Source organism: Periplaneta americana, chromosome 12, assembly GCF_040183065.1.
Source record: "Periplaneta americana isolate PAMFEO1 chromosome 12, P.americana_PAMFEO1_priV1, whole genome shotgun sequence".
NCBI lineage: Eukaryota > Metazoa > Arthropoda > Insecta > Blattodea > Blattidae > Periplaneta > Periplaneta americana.
Genome location: NC_091128.1, coordinates 138,063,814 through 138,076,348, shown reverse-complemented (window position 1 = coordinate 138,076,348; position 12,535 = coordinate 138,063,814). Strand labels below are relative to the sequence as shown.

Genomic DNA, 12,535 nt, shown 5'->3' with positions numbered 1-12,535 from the left:
AAATTTACTGCTAAAAGATATAATGTCTTTTTAAAATTTATGCTCGACCATGCCGAAATGTAGTAATTATACACCTGGTAACAGTCCTTTAATGCATGTCATTAAAATACACCTATTCATTAAAGTTCAGGTTTTCGATTATTCTCGGATATGCAATCGAAAGACAACGAGGGAAACGTCACGGAGGCTGGAAATCCAATACTGTCGCAGAAGGTTATGTTCTGTTATTATAATAATTAGCGTTAATTGTAAATAATATTCAAATAAATTCAATTTGTCACCTCGTTTTTCAATTCTAAATCAATTTCCAGGTTATATCAAAATTAGTTCATGTTATTCTCTACATTATTGGAAAATGACATTATTGTTCCTCGGAAAAAATCAATACTTTCGTGTCTGCGCACATCTTACACGAGCTATGCACAAGGTCACTTCCGATCTTCAGTCAGATACAAAGAAAATGAATACTTCTGAATAATTTCAAGTTAGAAATATGGTCGAGCATAAAAAGTCGTATGAAACTTGCCTATAATTGTAATTAAGACGCTCGTATGAAAATTATGAAACTCGCTCGCGCTCGTTTCATAAACAAACATACTCGCGTCTTAATTACTATCATTATAGGCTCGTTGCATAATGTACTATTTTTTTGGTAGGTTATTTTACGACGCTTTATCAACATCTAGGTTATTTAGCGTCTGAATGAGACGAAGGTGATAATGCCGGTGAAATGAGTCCTGGGTCCAACACCGAAAGTTACCCAGCATTTGCTCATATTGGGTTGAGGGAAAACCCCGGAAAAAAACCTCAACCAGGTAACTTGCCCCGACCGGGAATCGAACAATGTACTATTATAATGCCTTTTTTGCCTGCTTAATTTAACTGTTATAAATGCCTAAACATCCGGGCTCTAGTTATGTGTAATACTAACGTTTATCGATATCACCTCACTGGGATAAGATTACCACGAATGATTCATAATGCACAGGAGACATTTCGAAACATAGTTTTCTTATTTTCACAAACAAATTAAGAATGACATTACTTAGACTCAACACAGAACTTACATTTTTCCAAATGGTCAATAATGAAAACGCTCATGTAAGTTATGTAGAACTCTTTAACGCTGAAACACTTTCGTGGTATTATTTACTACAGAAAAGTAAAAGTATACAAAAACATAGACATATAAAAAGAGAAAATTACTAGCAGATCGTAACTGAAAGTTACGACAGATGGCTATCGAATATTGGACCAACAGCATACACTATCCATTTATAGTTTTCCCTATTGTCAAGTTGATTTAGTAGCAGTGTTAAATTACCAATTTAGTTTATTAGCGTAAATAACTACGAGCCAAAGACAATGGCGAAGTATGTGTCTGTAAATCAACGGACTGCCACTAAAGCATATCCCAGTATAGTAATTCCCCTTTTAACTAGCATATGGCGTGCGCAGGTCTGTAGAACAGGATGATTATGTTTCCAGACATGCAGTGTCACCTAGTAAAACCTTCGCTGTGAGCAACAACTGCTGGAATCAAGTATTAAGTGGAACTAATCAAATCCCCTCACGTATGATGAAAATGATCATAGGGATGTAAAATAGAAGAAATCTGTGATAGGCAAAGAGAAGAAATTGACGGTAAACTCGCTTTTGTTTTATTCTACAGCTTTATTATGCTATACGAAATGAGAGTCGTCAAAGAAAGCTTTAAGGCTGGTTCACAATAAACCTGGAACGGAAACGACAACGAGAACGACAACGGAAATATTGTTAAAATAAATGTATTTAAATGTGAGCATTCACAATTAACTACGGTGAACGCTCACATTTAAATACACTTATTTTGACATTATTTCCGTTCTCGTTCTCGTTTCCGTTTCCGTTCCAGGTTTATCGTGAATCGGCCTTTAAGGAAAAGCAAATCAAAATACGTTGCGAAGTCTAAGCAAACCAAACCATTTTAATTAAAGATTATTAATATGAGTATGAAGAGGTACGGGAGATGCAATTGGACTACTACGAACAATCGGTGAAAGATACCTAGAGAAGAATAAAGAAATGTATATGGTATTTGTGGACTTAGAAAAGGCATTTGACAGAGTGGATATGAATAAACTGATCGGTATCCTAAAGAAAATTGGCGTGGATTGGAACGAGAGGAGACTGTTCAGTAAGTAACCTTTATATGAAACAACGAGTCGAAGTCAGATAGGAGAAGAAATGTCAGAAGAAAGCGAAATAGGGACAGGAGTAAATCAAAGATGCCCTTTATCACCACCCTGTTCAACATCTACTTGGAGGATTTAGTGAAGAACTGTTTTCAGAGCATGGAAGTTGTGATAGTAGGAGGAAGAAGAAAAAACTGCATAAGATTTGCTGATGATATGGCGTTCTCTATCATGCATTCTTTGAAACGCCTGAAAAATTTCCTCCCTACTAAACTCAAATTCTAGTACACACCCTTGTAATGCCTCACTTTGACCATTGTGATGTGTTATATAGCGTCCTAAGTGCTGAACTTTCTCAAAAACTTCAACGTGTACATAATGTCTGCGTCCCATTTATTTTCAATATCCGCCGACATGATCATATATCGGAATATTTTCTACGACTCTCCTGGCTCCGTTTGCAAGATGGACGATTAGTACATTCTCTTTGTCTGCTATATCGAATTATACATGATTCCACACCCAACTACCTTGCCTCTCGGTTTACTCTCCTAGCTTCACATCATAATCGTAATACACGTTCACAGCACAATCTGTTGCTATCAATACCACGTCATCAGACATCTCAGTACTCAAGTTCTTTCACAATAGCCATGGCCCGCTCATGGAATTCGCTGCCGCTCAACCAGGTAACTTGCCCCGACAGGGATTCGAACCCGGGCCACCTGGTTTCGCGGCCAGATGCGCTGACCGTTACTCCACAGGTGTGGACTACTATTCCTTTAGTTGTGAGATTATATTCATATGTATTAATTCTTTTTTTTTTTAAGTTACTACTTGTATACTAGAATGTATTTTCCTGTTTGTGATTATGTATTCAGTCTCTTTTTTTATTATATATAAAGCAAGAAACGCTTCCTCACGTCTTGGGTTTCTGCCATCATGGAGAATTGCTCCGAATCAACAGACATAATACGGTTCGTTCTCATCGCATCTTTAATCCGTCAGAATGCTTCCTATGAGGTTTGAGGAGGTTGGTTGCGTCTCTTCTGATGACTCTACTAGACGTGCTGATATCATCATAATTGATCGGCAGAAGGATAAAGGTGTCATTCTTGATCCCATAATCCGTTTCGAGATGCACGAGCAACAGCCACAAGAGGTGTGTCGTGAAAAACAAGTCATATATGAGCCTTATTGTCAGCATCTTGGAGTACAATACCACATCACACATTGGACAGTTTTTGGGCTCATGTTCGGTGCCCGTGGCACGATCCCACGAGAAACTTTAAATCAACTTCAACAATTTAACATTTCTGATGCAACGATTTATGCCATAGGATCACATGTGTTAAAATCATTCTTAGCTATAATTAGTAGTCATTTGTACCCAACAAACTTTTATTGTAAATGATTTCCTATGTTTTCATATCATTTATCTTAATGTTTTCTTTTTCCTTTCAAACTGTCACATAATTGGTTTTCATGATTATTTTTTATGAATTGATTAGTAGGCCGATCTATTCGAACCCTTATTTAGGGCGGCTTTTTTTTATAAAAAAATTATTTTGAAGTTAATACTGATTGTATATATGTATTCAATCTCTCTTTTTCACTTTATTATGTTTACTATTATTTTTAAGTTAATATTTGTATACCGGTATGTATTTTTCTGTATGTGATTTGATCCTAGTTGAGTGGAAGAGAAGGCCTGATGACCTTAACTCTGCCAGGGAAAATAAAACTATTATTACTATTATTATTGTTAGCAGAAAAGGAGATGATTCTAAGGGATATCTTACTGAAGCTAAATGGCAGCTTTGAGCACTATGGAATGAAGATAAATGAAAACAAGACGAAGACCATAGTCACGAACTCCACACGCACGCACAAACTTCATATATGCGTATTTTTAGTACAGTCTTTCACGAAGAACAAAATATTAAACTGTTGACGGATAAAAAAATTATCTTCCGTAGGAGGCGATAGTAGGAAGTCAAGTTTTTGATACACTTCGTGACCATTGCGTTACGCCACCGCCTGTTAGCATGTAGCTCAATCAGCATGTCATGCCTGCGTGTTGGTTAATGTAACAGTTTAATTTAACATTCACCGATGAACAAAAGACTACCTCTATTATTAGACAGGCCAAGACCTTTCACTTTCTATTGGTATAAATAATTTAAGCAATAATGTGTTAACGTTTTGATTCATTTTATCGGACAACAAGGATGTGAGAGGCCGACCGCTTTCTTTAAACGCTTGCTGAATTAGAAACTGCGACCTCCAACATTTTAAGGGGAAAATGAGAGTACGGAGACTTAAAAACCCTTTGTTTTAGAGAAAGTTTTAATAAATGGGCTGACTTGTTGAATTCTGTACGCATGTGTAGGCAAGAGTCACTGTAAATACAAATATTATCAGTCATGTTTACCGTGACTACTCGCTCAGATTTAACAAGAAGGCTTTTTAAGTAGATGCCGACTGCATGGGAAAGTTCCTCAATACCTGAATCAAAATGCTGAATGTTACAATTTCTCCTACTCATACCACTTACTTCCTTACAACTCTATGTCCCCCTCCCATTACTTGTGGGAAGATACGGGTTTGCCAGATCTGCTTAATTTTTGGAAATTTTTAGAAATTACAGGTTTTAGCTCAAAGAAGGTTTCTTACCCAACTGCGATATTTTGAACCTCACTACAGACCTCAAATGTCCTCCTCCTGGAGGCACCGAAACTAGGTATTTATTTATTTTCTTACAGAACAGCACCATCAACTTCATTTCTCCAACTTGTTCTTCGAGGAAACATGTTCATTGTCAGCAAAGTTTTACAGTAGAACCCCGATTATCCGTCACCCTATTAACCGATTGTCGGATTATCCGACTTTTTTTTCTAGCTCCTATTTTCATTTTGTTGAAGTATTGTATGTTATGTTTCTACATAGTTTCTTTCTACAGAAGATTATTGCAAGATTTTACTCTTACTACAAAGTATGAAGAAGAAATATTTCGCTGTCGGCAACAGAAATAGTTGTAACATAATCGCTAGGCCCTACTTGCTTCCAAAGAAATTGCCCCAAGAATTTCCACAAACCCGTGTACAATTCATCCTTATCCTTACTATTCGGGTGACCCTACTGTATACAGTAACATATGCAAACATAATGTCTTCCATAGTTGTCAAAAGAAAACGTATTTTGTTAATAATCGAAAAAAAAAATACAAATAATTTCGAAGTTTTGGAAATAAGAAACTGTGGTTAATGCTGCTTCAGAGTAGGAGACTTGCGTTACAACTGTACGCGATTTAACAAAAGAAAAAAATAAATAAAGATACGGTATATTATGAAGTAGGACGAAACTTCAAGTATTCCTATCTTTCCAAGATAATCATCAACCATCAACCCTTGACCCTTAAGAACCAGTCATTGACAATCAAACTTTTAATAAACTCTTAATCCACTACATAGTACGATAAACACAAGGCACGAAGGAAATTACGACATTGTGTATTACGCATTTAATTTTTTTTATGGTACGGATTATACGATTTTTTCGATTAACCGTTCAGTCCATCCCCTTCATTACTACGGATAATAGAGGTTCTACTGTATATGTAAGTTGTAAGAATGTATCATTTCAAAGAAACTCCTTTAATCTTGTTATTCATAGCAGTCAATGAATAAATCCATCGCATTTACGAAGCCTTAATGCATGGAGACAAGGACAACTCTTACAAACTAATGTCATAATGATAATGGCCTTGCTTCTTGATTTAAACCACCTTGGTTAATAGCTGTTCTGAATGAGAGATCAAGCAAGTAATTTAAGTGTGTCAAATGTAATTTTATTTCTGATTTGTGTGATAAATTAAAAGAAAAGGCAGAATTACAAAGATCTAAAAAAAAAAAAACTGTGTTCATCCAGTAAGTGTACTTTAGCAAAACGGTTAAAAAAATAGGCCGACATATTACAAGTAATGTCATACAGTCACGAGTAGCAGTGAAAGTCTCGTCATAAAGACATTTCACTGTCACAAATTACACAGAGTAGAACATTTCAAGAATAGCAGAACGATGAATCTAAATGACATCCTGCAAGTCTATAACGTGCCTATCCCACGCCGAGCAAATTCTGCGATCGCAACTTTAATTCACTTTTAAACAAGAAGGCTGGAAGCAGCAGAAACTTATTCTTTGGAGTGACTGCACTCTAAAGAAAAAGAAATTAACTGTTACGTACTTCCAAAAATATAAATCCAAAAGTAAAATGGAATAGGAAGAAGACCAAACCATGCATTGAACTTCGTAATTCGTTGCGGTTGTTGTAACCACCCCCCCCCTGCCCCTACTTGTTACAAATATAACACTCGAGAGATCCGGAAGCAATTCCAGAGAATCTGATCATTTCCCAAGTAATTCGCCCTGGATCTTTCTCATGTTATGTTTGTAATAAGTAACAAGCGGGAAGGAACTACAATGATGTAATACAGGTACCAAACGACTTTGTGTTGAAAGTATTTGTGGCTGCAAACTAAGACCACGTCTTTACCCCTATATACAGTACGATTATTTAGTCCTGACAGTCGCCGGAGATGTGCGCCTGGGACAGGCGAGTCCATTTAGTTACGCCAAGGGGTGTTTGGGTTATTATTACTGACCAATCGCCCTTATCTCTACTCCGAAACTCTCTCCACTCCTCCTATTACTTCCCCTCTTTCGCGTCGCTGAGCTGTCAGGACTAAATAATCGGTCTGTACATATCACAAAAGCCAGTGAAGGAAAAGAAAATTATGCCTTCATTTGGTGTAGCTTTTCTGGATAGTTACCGAATCAGTTGATAATTTTTAAATGTAGTTGATTAGCCTATGGAGAAACTGAGGTTATGCGATTATTTTTCATTGTTTTAAAATTGATCTTTTTTATTGCATATAGGCTAATATGGTGGGCAAATTATTTAGATAAACTAGCGTACTCCGCTTATACACCTTGCATACGAATATATGAATCTATGACAGGTCAGGTTTGGTTAGTTTAAGCTTTTATTATGCCTGGACATATACGATCAACAGCTAAACTAGCGTTGAGGTAGTTCCCTTCGTACTCTGTTTATACACCTTACATATACGAATCTGTGACAGGTTACGTTTGGTTAGTTTAGGCCAGGGCTGGGCAGCATGAGCAGATTCTACTCTCTCACGGGGAGTCATATGATTTCTCTTCATTCCCTTTCTTCCCCGCCGAACACCGCGCAGCGTTGATTCAGTGACGGATGAATATTAAGCGTCCCCGTTTAGAGTCTAGATCCGCTCTCGACGCCCAGCCCTGGTTTAGGCTTTGTTATGCCTTGCATATACGATCAACTGCATATCCACAAAAAAAAAAAAAAAAAATCCCTTATGAATTCAACGATTTTCACTTTCGAAATCACCGTAACTACTTCAGCACTAGTTTGACCCGATCAACTGCATCTCCACAAAAATTTCTTATAAATGTAACGATTTTCACTTCCGAAATCGCCGAAACTACTTCAGCGCTAGTTTGACCATCTTATTATGAATGATGTAGTGATTAAACGACTTAAATAATAACACCATTGGTTACCAGTAGACTACTTATCTTCTGTATAATCCAGTCTGAAAAACTGCTGTTTTGTAATTATTTTCCAATGTTTTTTCGACTATTTTTGGTTCATTAATTTTTATTCTATGACTCAATATCATAATGTTAATGCAGGACTTCAAATAATTTATCCACTATATTATATACAATAAAAAGAATCAATTTTTAAAACGATGAAGATAATCACATAACCTCAATTTCCCCATATCCAACTACATTATTTAAAAATTGTCAACTGATTCAGTAGACTACCTACAATATAACCTCTTGGTATATGAGGTTAACTTTTGACACGTTACTTACTGTTCACTTAAGTATTTATTTGTTAATGGTACGTGTACATAATTTATTTGTTGGGTTTTCCCATATATATCACTGATGTGTGGCATGTATAGAGGAATAGTATTCACATTTCACTGCTCTTTATTATTTTCCGTTAAATTTTATCGGTATGACAAAATATCGGTGTAAGTCAGGCATACTTTCCATACTTATCAATATTATAAAAATATCGGTGTGACAAAATCACCGATAAAAGTCACAGATATTTATTTCATTGTCACAATCACAGTTGAAAAAACTTGAAAATATCGTTTAAGTCATCTCTACCGAGCAGTTTCGCTGAGTGCGTTAAGGCTCATTCACAATGGAAATTAAACGTAACGTAAGCGTTAACTTAACGTTACAGTAAAATCAAGAAGTCATACCATCATTCACGATGGGAACATAAACATAACAGGAAGCATACTTGGTAATCATGGAAACATAACAACGACGCCATTTCCTCATATTCTGTCGTATACTTCAGCGCTCCACGATTGTGTTCTGTTTGCAAATCACGTAAGCATAAGCATGAAAGTTTGGAGTTTGCAAACTTTCATGTTAACGTCTTACGGTAATGTTTATGTCAATGCTTATGTGAATCATTGTGAATGATCCCATTTGGTAGCCTGGGCGCAAACTTCTGTGTTTATGTTACGGTTATGTTTAATTTTCATTATGAATGGGCCTTTACTCCATCGGGACAGGTGGGAAGCCTGTCGCGGGGGTGCTGATGAAGGGATAATGAGGATTGGGAAGGAATCGGATCGTGGTTCTTGAAATTATTACAATAATAATAATAATAATAATAATAATAATAATAATAATAATAATAATAATAATAATAATAATAATAATAATAATTCAATTTTTAACTACTGAGCCTAAGAGATTAGAAGCAACGATGGAATGACAACCAGAATTAGAATGAGAGTGGAACAGAAGTTCTCTTAGAATAGTACTCACTAAAGTGCACAGCCTTTAGGACCTGTCTGTGATCGTATGCAGATCCCTATCGGGAAGACCCAGACAACTAAATGACTGGTCAATGACTGGACTCTGTTTTGTTGGGTCTTAGTGCATATGAACGTAATTAATCAACCTTTGGAATTTATAGTATGTGCTAACGTTACAGTTATAAAAGATGTACGTTAGAAATAATGGCAAAACACAGATTGAATTTATCAGGCGTCACGATGTTGCTGAAGGGTGATGGTGCAGAGAGATTAACGTCCGTGCAATAAAACCGCCATAATATGATAAACCGTTAGAATCACGCAAAAGACCTCCATTTTGTCTTTAATGAAACCAACCACGAGTACATGGCTGAGAGTTAGCTGCTGGCTTAGAATTCGAGAACTCCGAGGTTCGAGTTACGAAATAGACTGTCCAGGCTGAGATTTTTGTAACTTTTACTGGGACAGGCTATTCAGGCTGTGATTTTTTGTAACTTTTTTTGAGATAGATTGTCCAGTCTGAGACTTTTTGTAACTTTTATTGAGACAGGTTATCCAGCCTGAGATTTTTTTGTAACTTTTTTGAGATAGACGTCCAGGCTGAGATTTTTTTGTATTTTTACTGAGACAGGCTGTCCAGGTTGAGATTTTTTAGTATTCTTACTGAGACAGGCAGTGCAGGCTGAGATTTTTTGGTACTTTTACTCAGATAGGCTGTCCAGGCTGAGATTTTTTGGTACTTTTACTGAGAGGCTGTCCAGGTTGAGATTTTTTGGTATTTTTACTGAGACAGGCTGTCTAGGCTGAGATTTTTTGGTATTCTTACTGAGACAGGCAGTGCAGGCTGAGATTTTTTGGTACTTTTACTCAGATAGGCTATCCAGGCTGAGATTTTTTGGTACTTTTACTGAGAGGCTGTCCAGGTTGAGATTTTTTGGTATTTTTACTGAGACAGGCTGTCTAGGCTGAGATTTTTTTGGTACTTTTACTGAGATAGGCTGTCCAGGCTGAGATTTTTCGTTACTTTTACTGAGGTATGCTGTTCAGGCTGACATTTTTTGGTATTCTTATTGAAACAGGCTGTCCAGGCTGAGATGTTTTGATGTTTTGGTACTTTCACTAAGATAGGCTGTCCAGGCTGAGATTTTTCGTTACTTTTACTGAGTTATGCTGTCCAGGCTGACATTTTTTGGTATTCTTACTGAAACAGGCTGTCCAGGCTGAGATGTTTTGGTACTTTTACTAAGATAGGCTGTCCAGGCCGAGATTTTTGTTACTTTTACTGAGATACGTTGTCCAGGCTGAGAGTTTTTGGTACTTTCACTGAGATAGGCTGTTCAGGCTGATATTTTTGATACTTTTACTGGAAAAAGACTATCGAGACAGATTTTTTTTTTTATACTTTTACTGAAGTAGGCTGTCCAGTTTGAGATTTTTTCTAACTTTTACTGAGATAGGCTGTCCAGGCTAAGATTTTTTGTTACTTTTACTGAGATAGGCTGTCCAGGTTGAGATTTGTTGTTACTTTTACTGAAATAGGCTGTCTAGGCTGAAATTTTGTTCGTACTTTTATTGGTACTCTTAAGATAAATTTTAATTAACACAACGCACGTGTATTTATGCAATATTTTTTTTTTTTTAAGTGCGAGACTGAAACGTCCTTTCTATTAAAAGTATAACCGGAAAGAGTCTCCCTACATTTTCATTACCGAATAAATGAATCAAACAGTATAAAATCACATGATGCTGAAAACTTACCAGCCACAGCGCGGATTGCAGCATTTATCTATTTATTAATCTGCATGGCCACAGCAATCACTTACCTGCAACACAAGAAATTATTTGTATTAGTTGTTATTGTTCACACATGAACTATGACTCATGTACCGACAGAATCATGCTGATGACAAAGCGAAAATTACGCGGACATGAAATGATTGCATTAGCTTAAAACGACTCCACCCTGAGAATATATCCACGTGTCTGTACGATACTGAAAGTAATGTTACAGCACATTATTCCGGTGTTGTATAAAGAACCAGGCTAATAAGAAAATATTAAGTTCAGAAAAGAGAAAAAAAAAATAGTCATACATGCGATTCCAAATGCGTATATACAACGAATTTCCAAAGTTCGTGTATATAACGACTTCATGCTGTTTGAGTAAAGCAGCTCTATCTCGTAGCAGAGTGTGGAGCTGGAGGTGTAGTCAGAAAGTCGGGAAAGAAATCCGGGGGGGGGGCAGAGGAGCATACTCTCGCTGAACAAAAGAAAAAATTCGAAATTAAGGAAAAACAAGAAAGATAACACAGGAAACTTTCCGCTTTTTTTTTCTCTCCTCTCAAAGGGTTCCGGTCTACAAAGAGCTATATGATCTGCGGGGAAAACCAGGTATTATTGTTTTCGTTTCTAAGAAAGACAGAAATATTTCTTAAATTACGTGGTGAAAAACTTCAAAAAGTTAATCTCCGTGTCTTCTCGTACGACATTACAAAACACACGACTGGTCACAGTTACAAATCGGCTTTAATTAAGTCCCCAAAAGGGAGAAACAAACCCGTTTTTCGATTCTCGGCCGATTATGCATAGTAATTCGTCGTTGATAAAGAAAATAGGGGGAAACATTCCTTCTGACGGAATGATTACTCCTTATCTCAGCGATTCTCCTATCACCACTGCTCAATTTTTGCTGCATCATCAAAATATCATCATTATCATCATCATCATCATCGCTTCAGTCACGTTATATTCTATGACAATGACTGATAACATTGCATTAAAGTCTGTAAAGGTGCTGTAAAATTGCCAAGTGAAATCAATAAAATTTCCTTTGACTAAGTCAAGAAGTAATACACGACATAATAAATCATTTTGTTTTATTTGACTGTCAATCTGGTGACAAGTACGTACATAATATTATAGTAACAGGAATCGTCCTTCTGAGACCAAAAGTCATACTTAATACTCTTTCGAGTGCTCCTTATATGCATTATTATTATTATTATTATTATTATTATTATTATTATTATTAATAGACAACATTTATTATAGGCCTACTATTACCTTTTGTAATGAAGTAATGACGAAACTATGGCGTAGCTGTGTAACAATTATACTGTTATACACTACGTATGCAGTTATTATTAAGAAGGAATTTACACACGACTTATAAACGAGCTATTTATTATGCAAGTATAAGACAGTTAAATGTCTGTATAAGAGTTTTTATTAATACGACCGATACTGTAGCCTATAAGGAACGATCTGAAGATTTTCAACTTACCTTTGAAACCTAGTACGAGCATATTCCAGAATCTCACAATTGGCTTTAAATCAGAAAACCGAATGAAAGAGGTACGGTACTTAGGAAGAAAACGATATGGAGGTTCCTTGGATGACGGGAGAGACAACAAGACCTCAGCCTTTAAATACTGAAGAAGAAGAAGAAGAAGAAGAAGAA

General features: G+C 36.3%; 1 protein-coding gene and 1 long non-coding RNA gene across 6 annotated transcripts in view; both read right to left on the bottom strand.

Moving 5' to 3' along the window:
* The window catches only part of jvl (javelin-like), a 569,361-nt gene that overhangs the window by 274,828 nt on the left and 281,998 nt on the right, over positions 1-12,535 (bottom strand). The window lies entirely within an intron of this gene.
* The window catches only part of LOC138710929 (uncharacterized), a 123,582-nt gene continuing 121,703 nt past the window's right edge, over positions 10,657-12,535 (bottom strand). Inside the window, exon 2 of the long non-coding RNA XR_011335325.1 lies at positions 10,657-10,898. This is a non-coding gene — a long non-coding RNA (uncharacterized lncRNA). The remainder of the gene's footprint in view (positions 10,899-12,535) is intronic.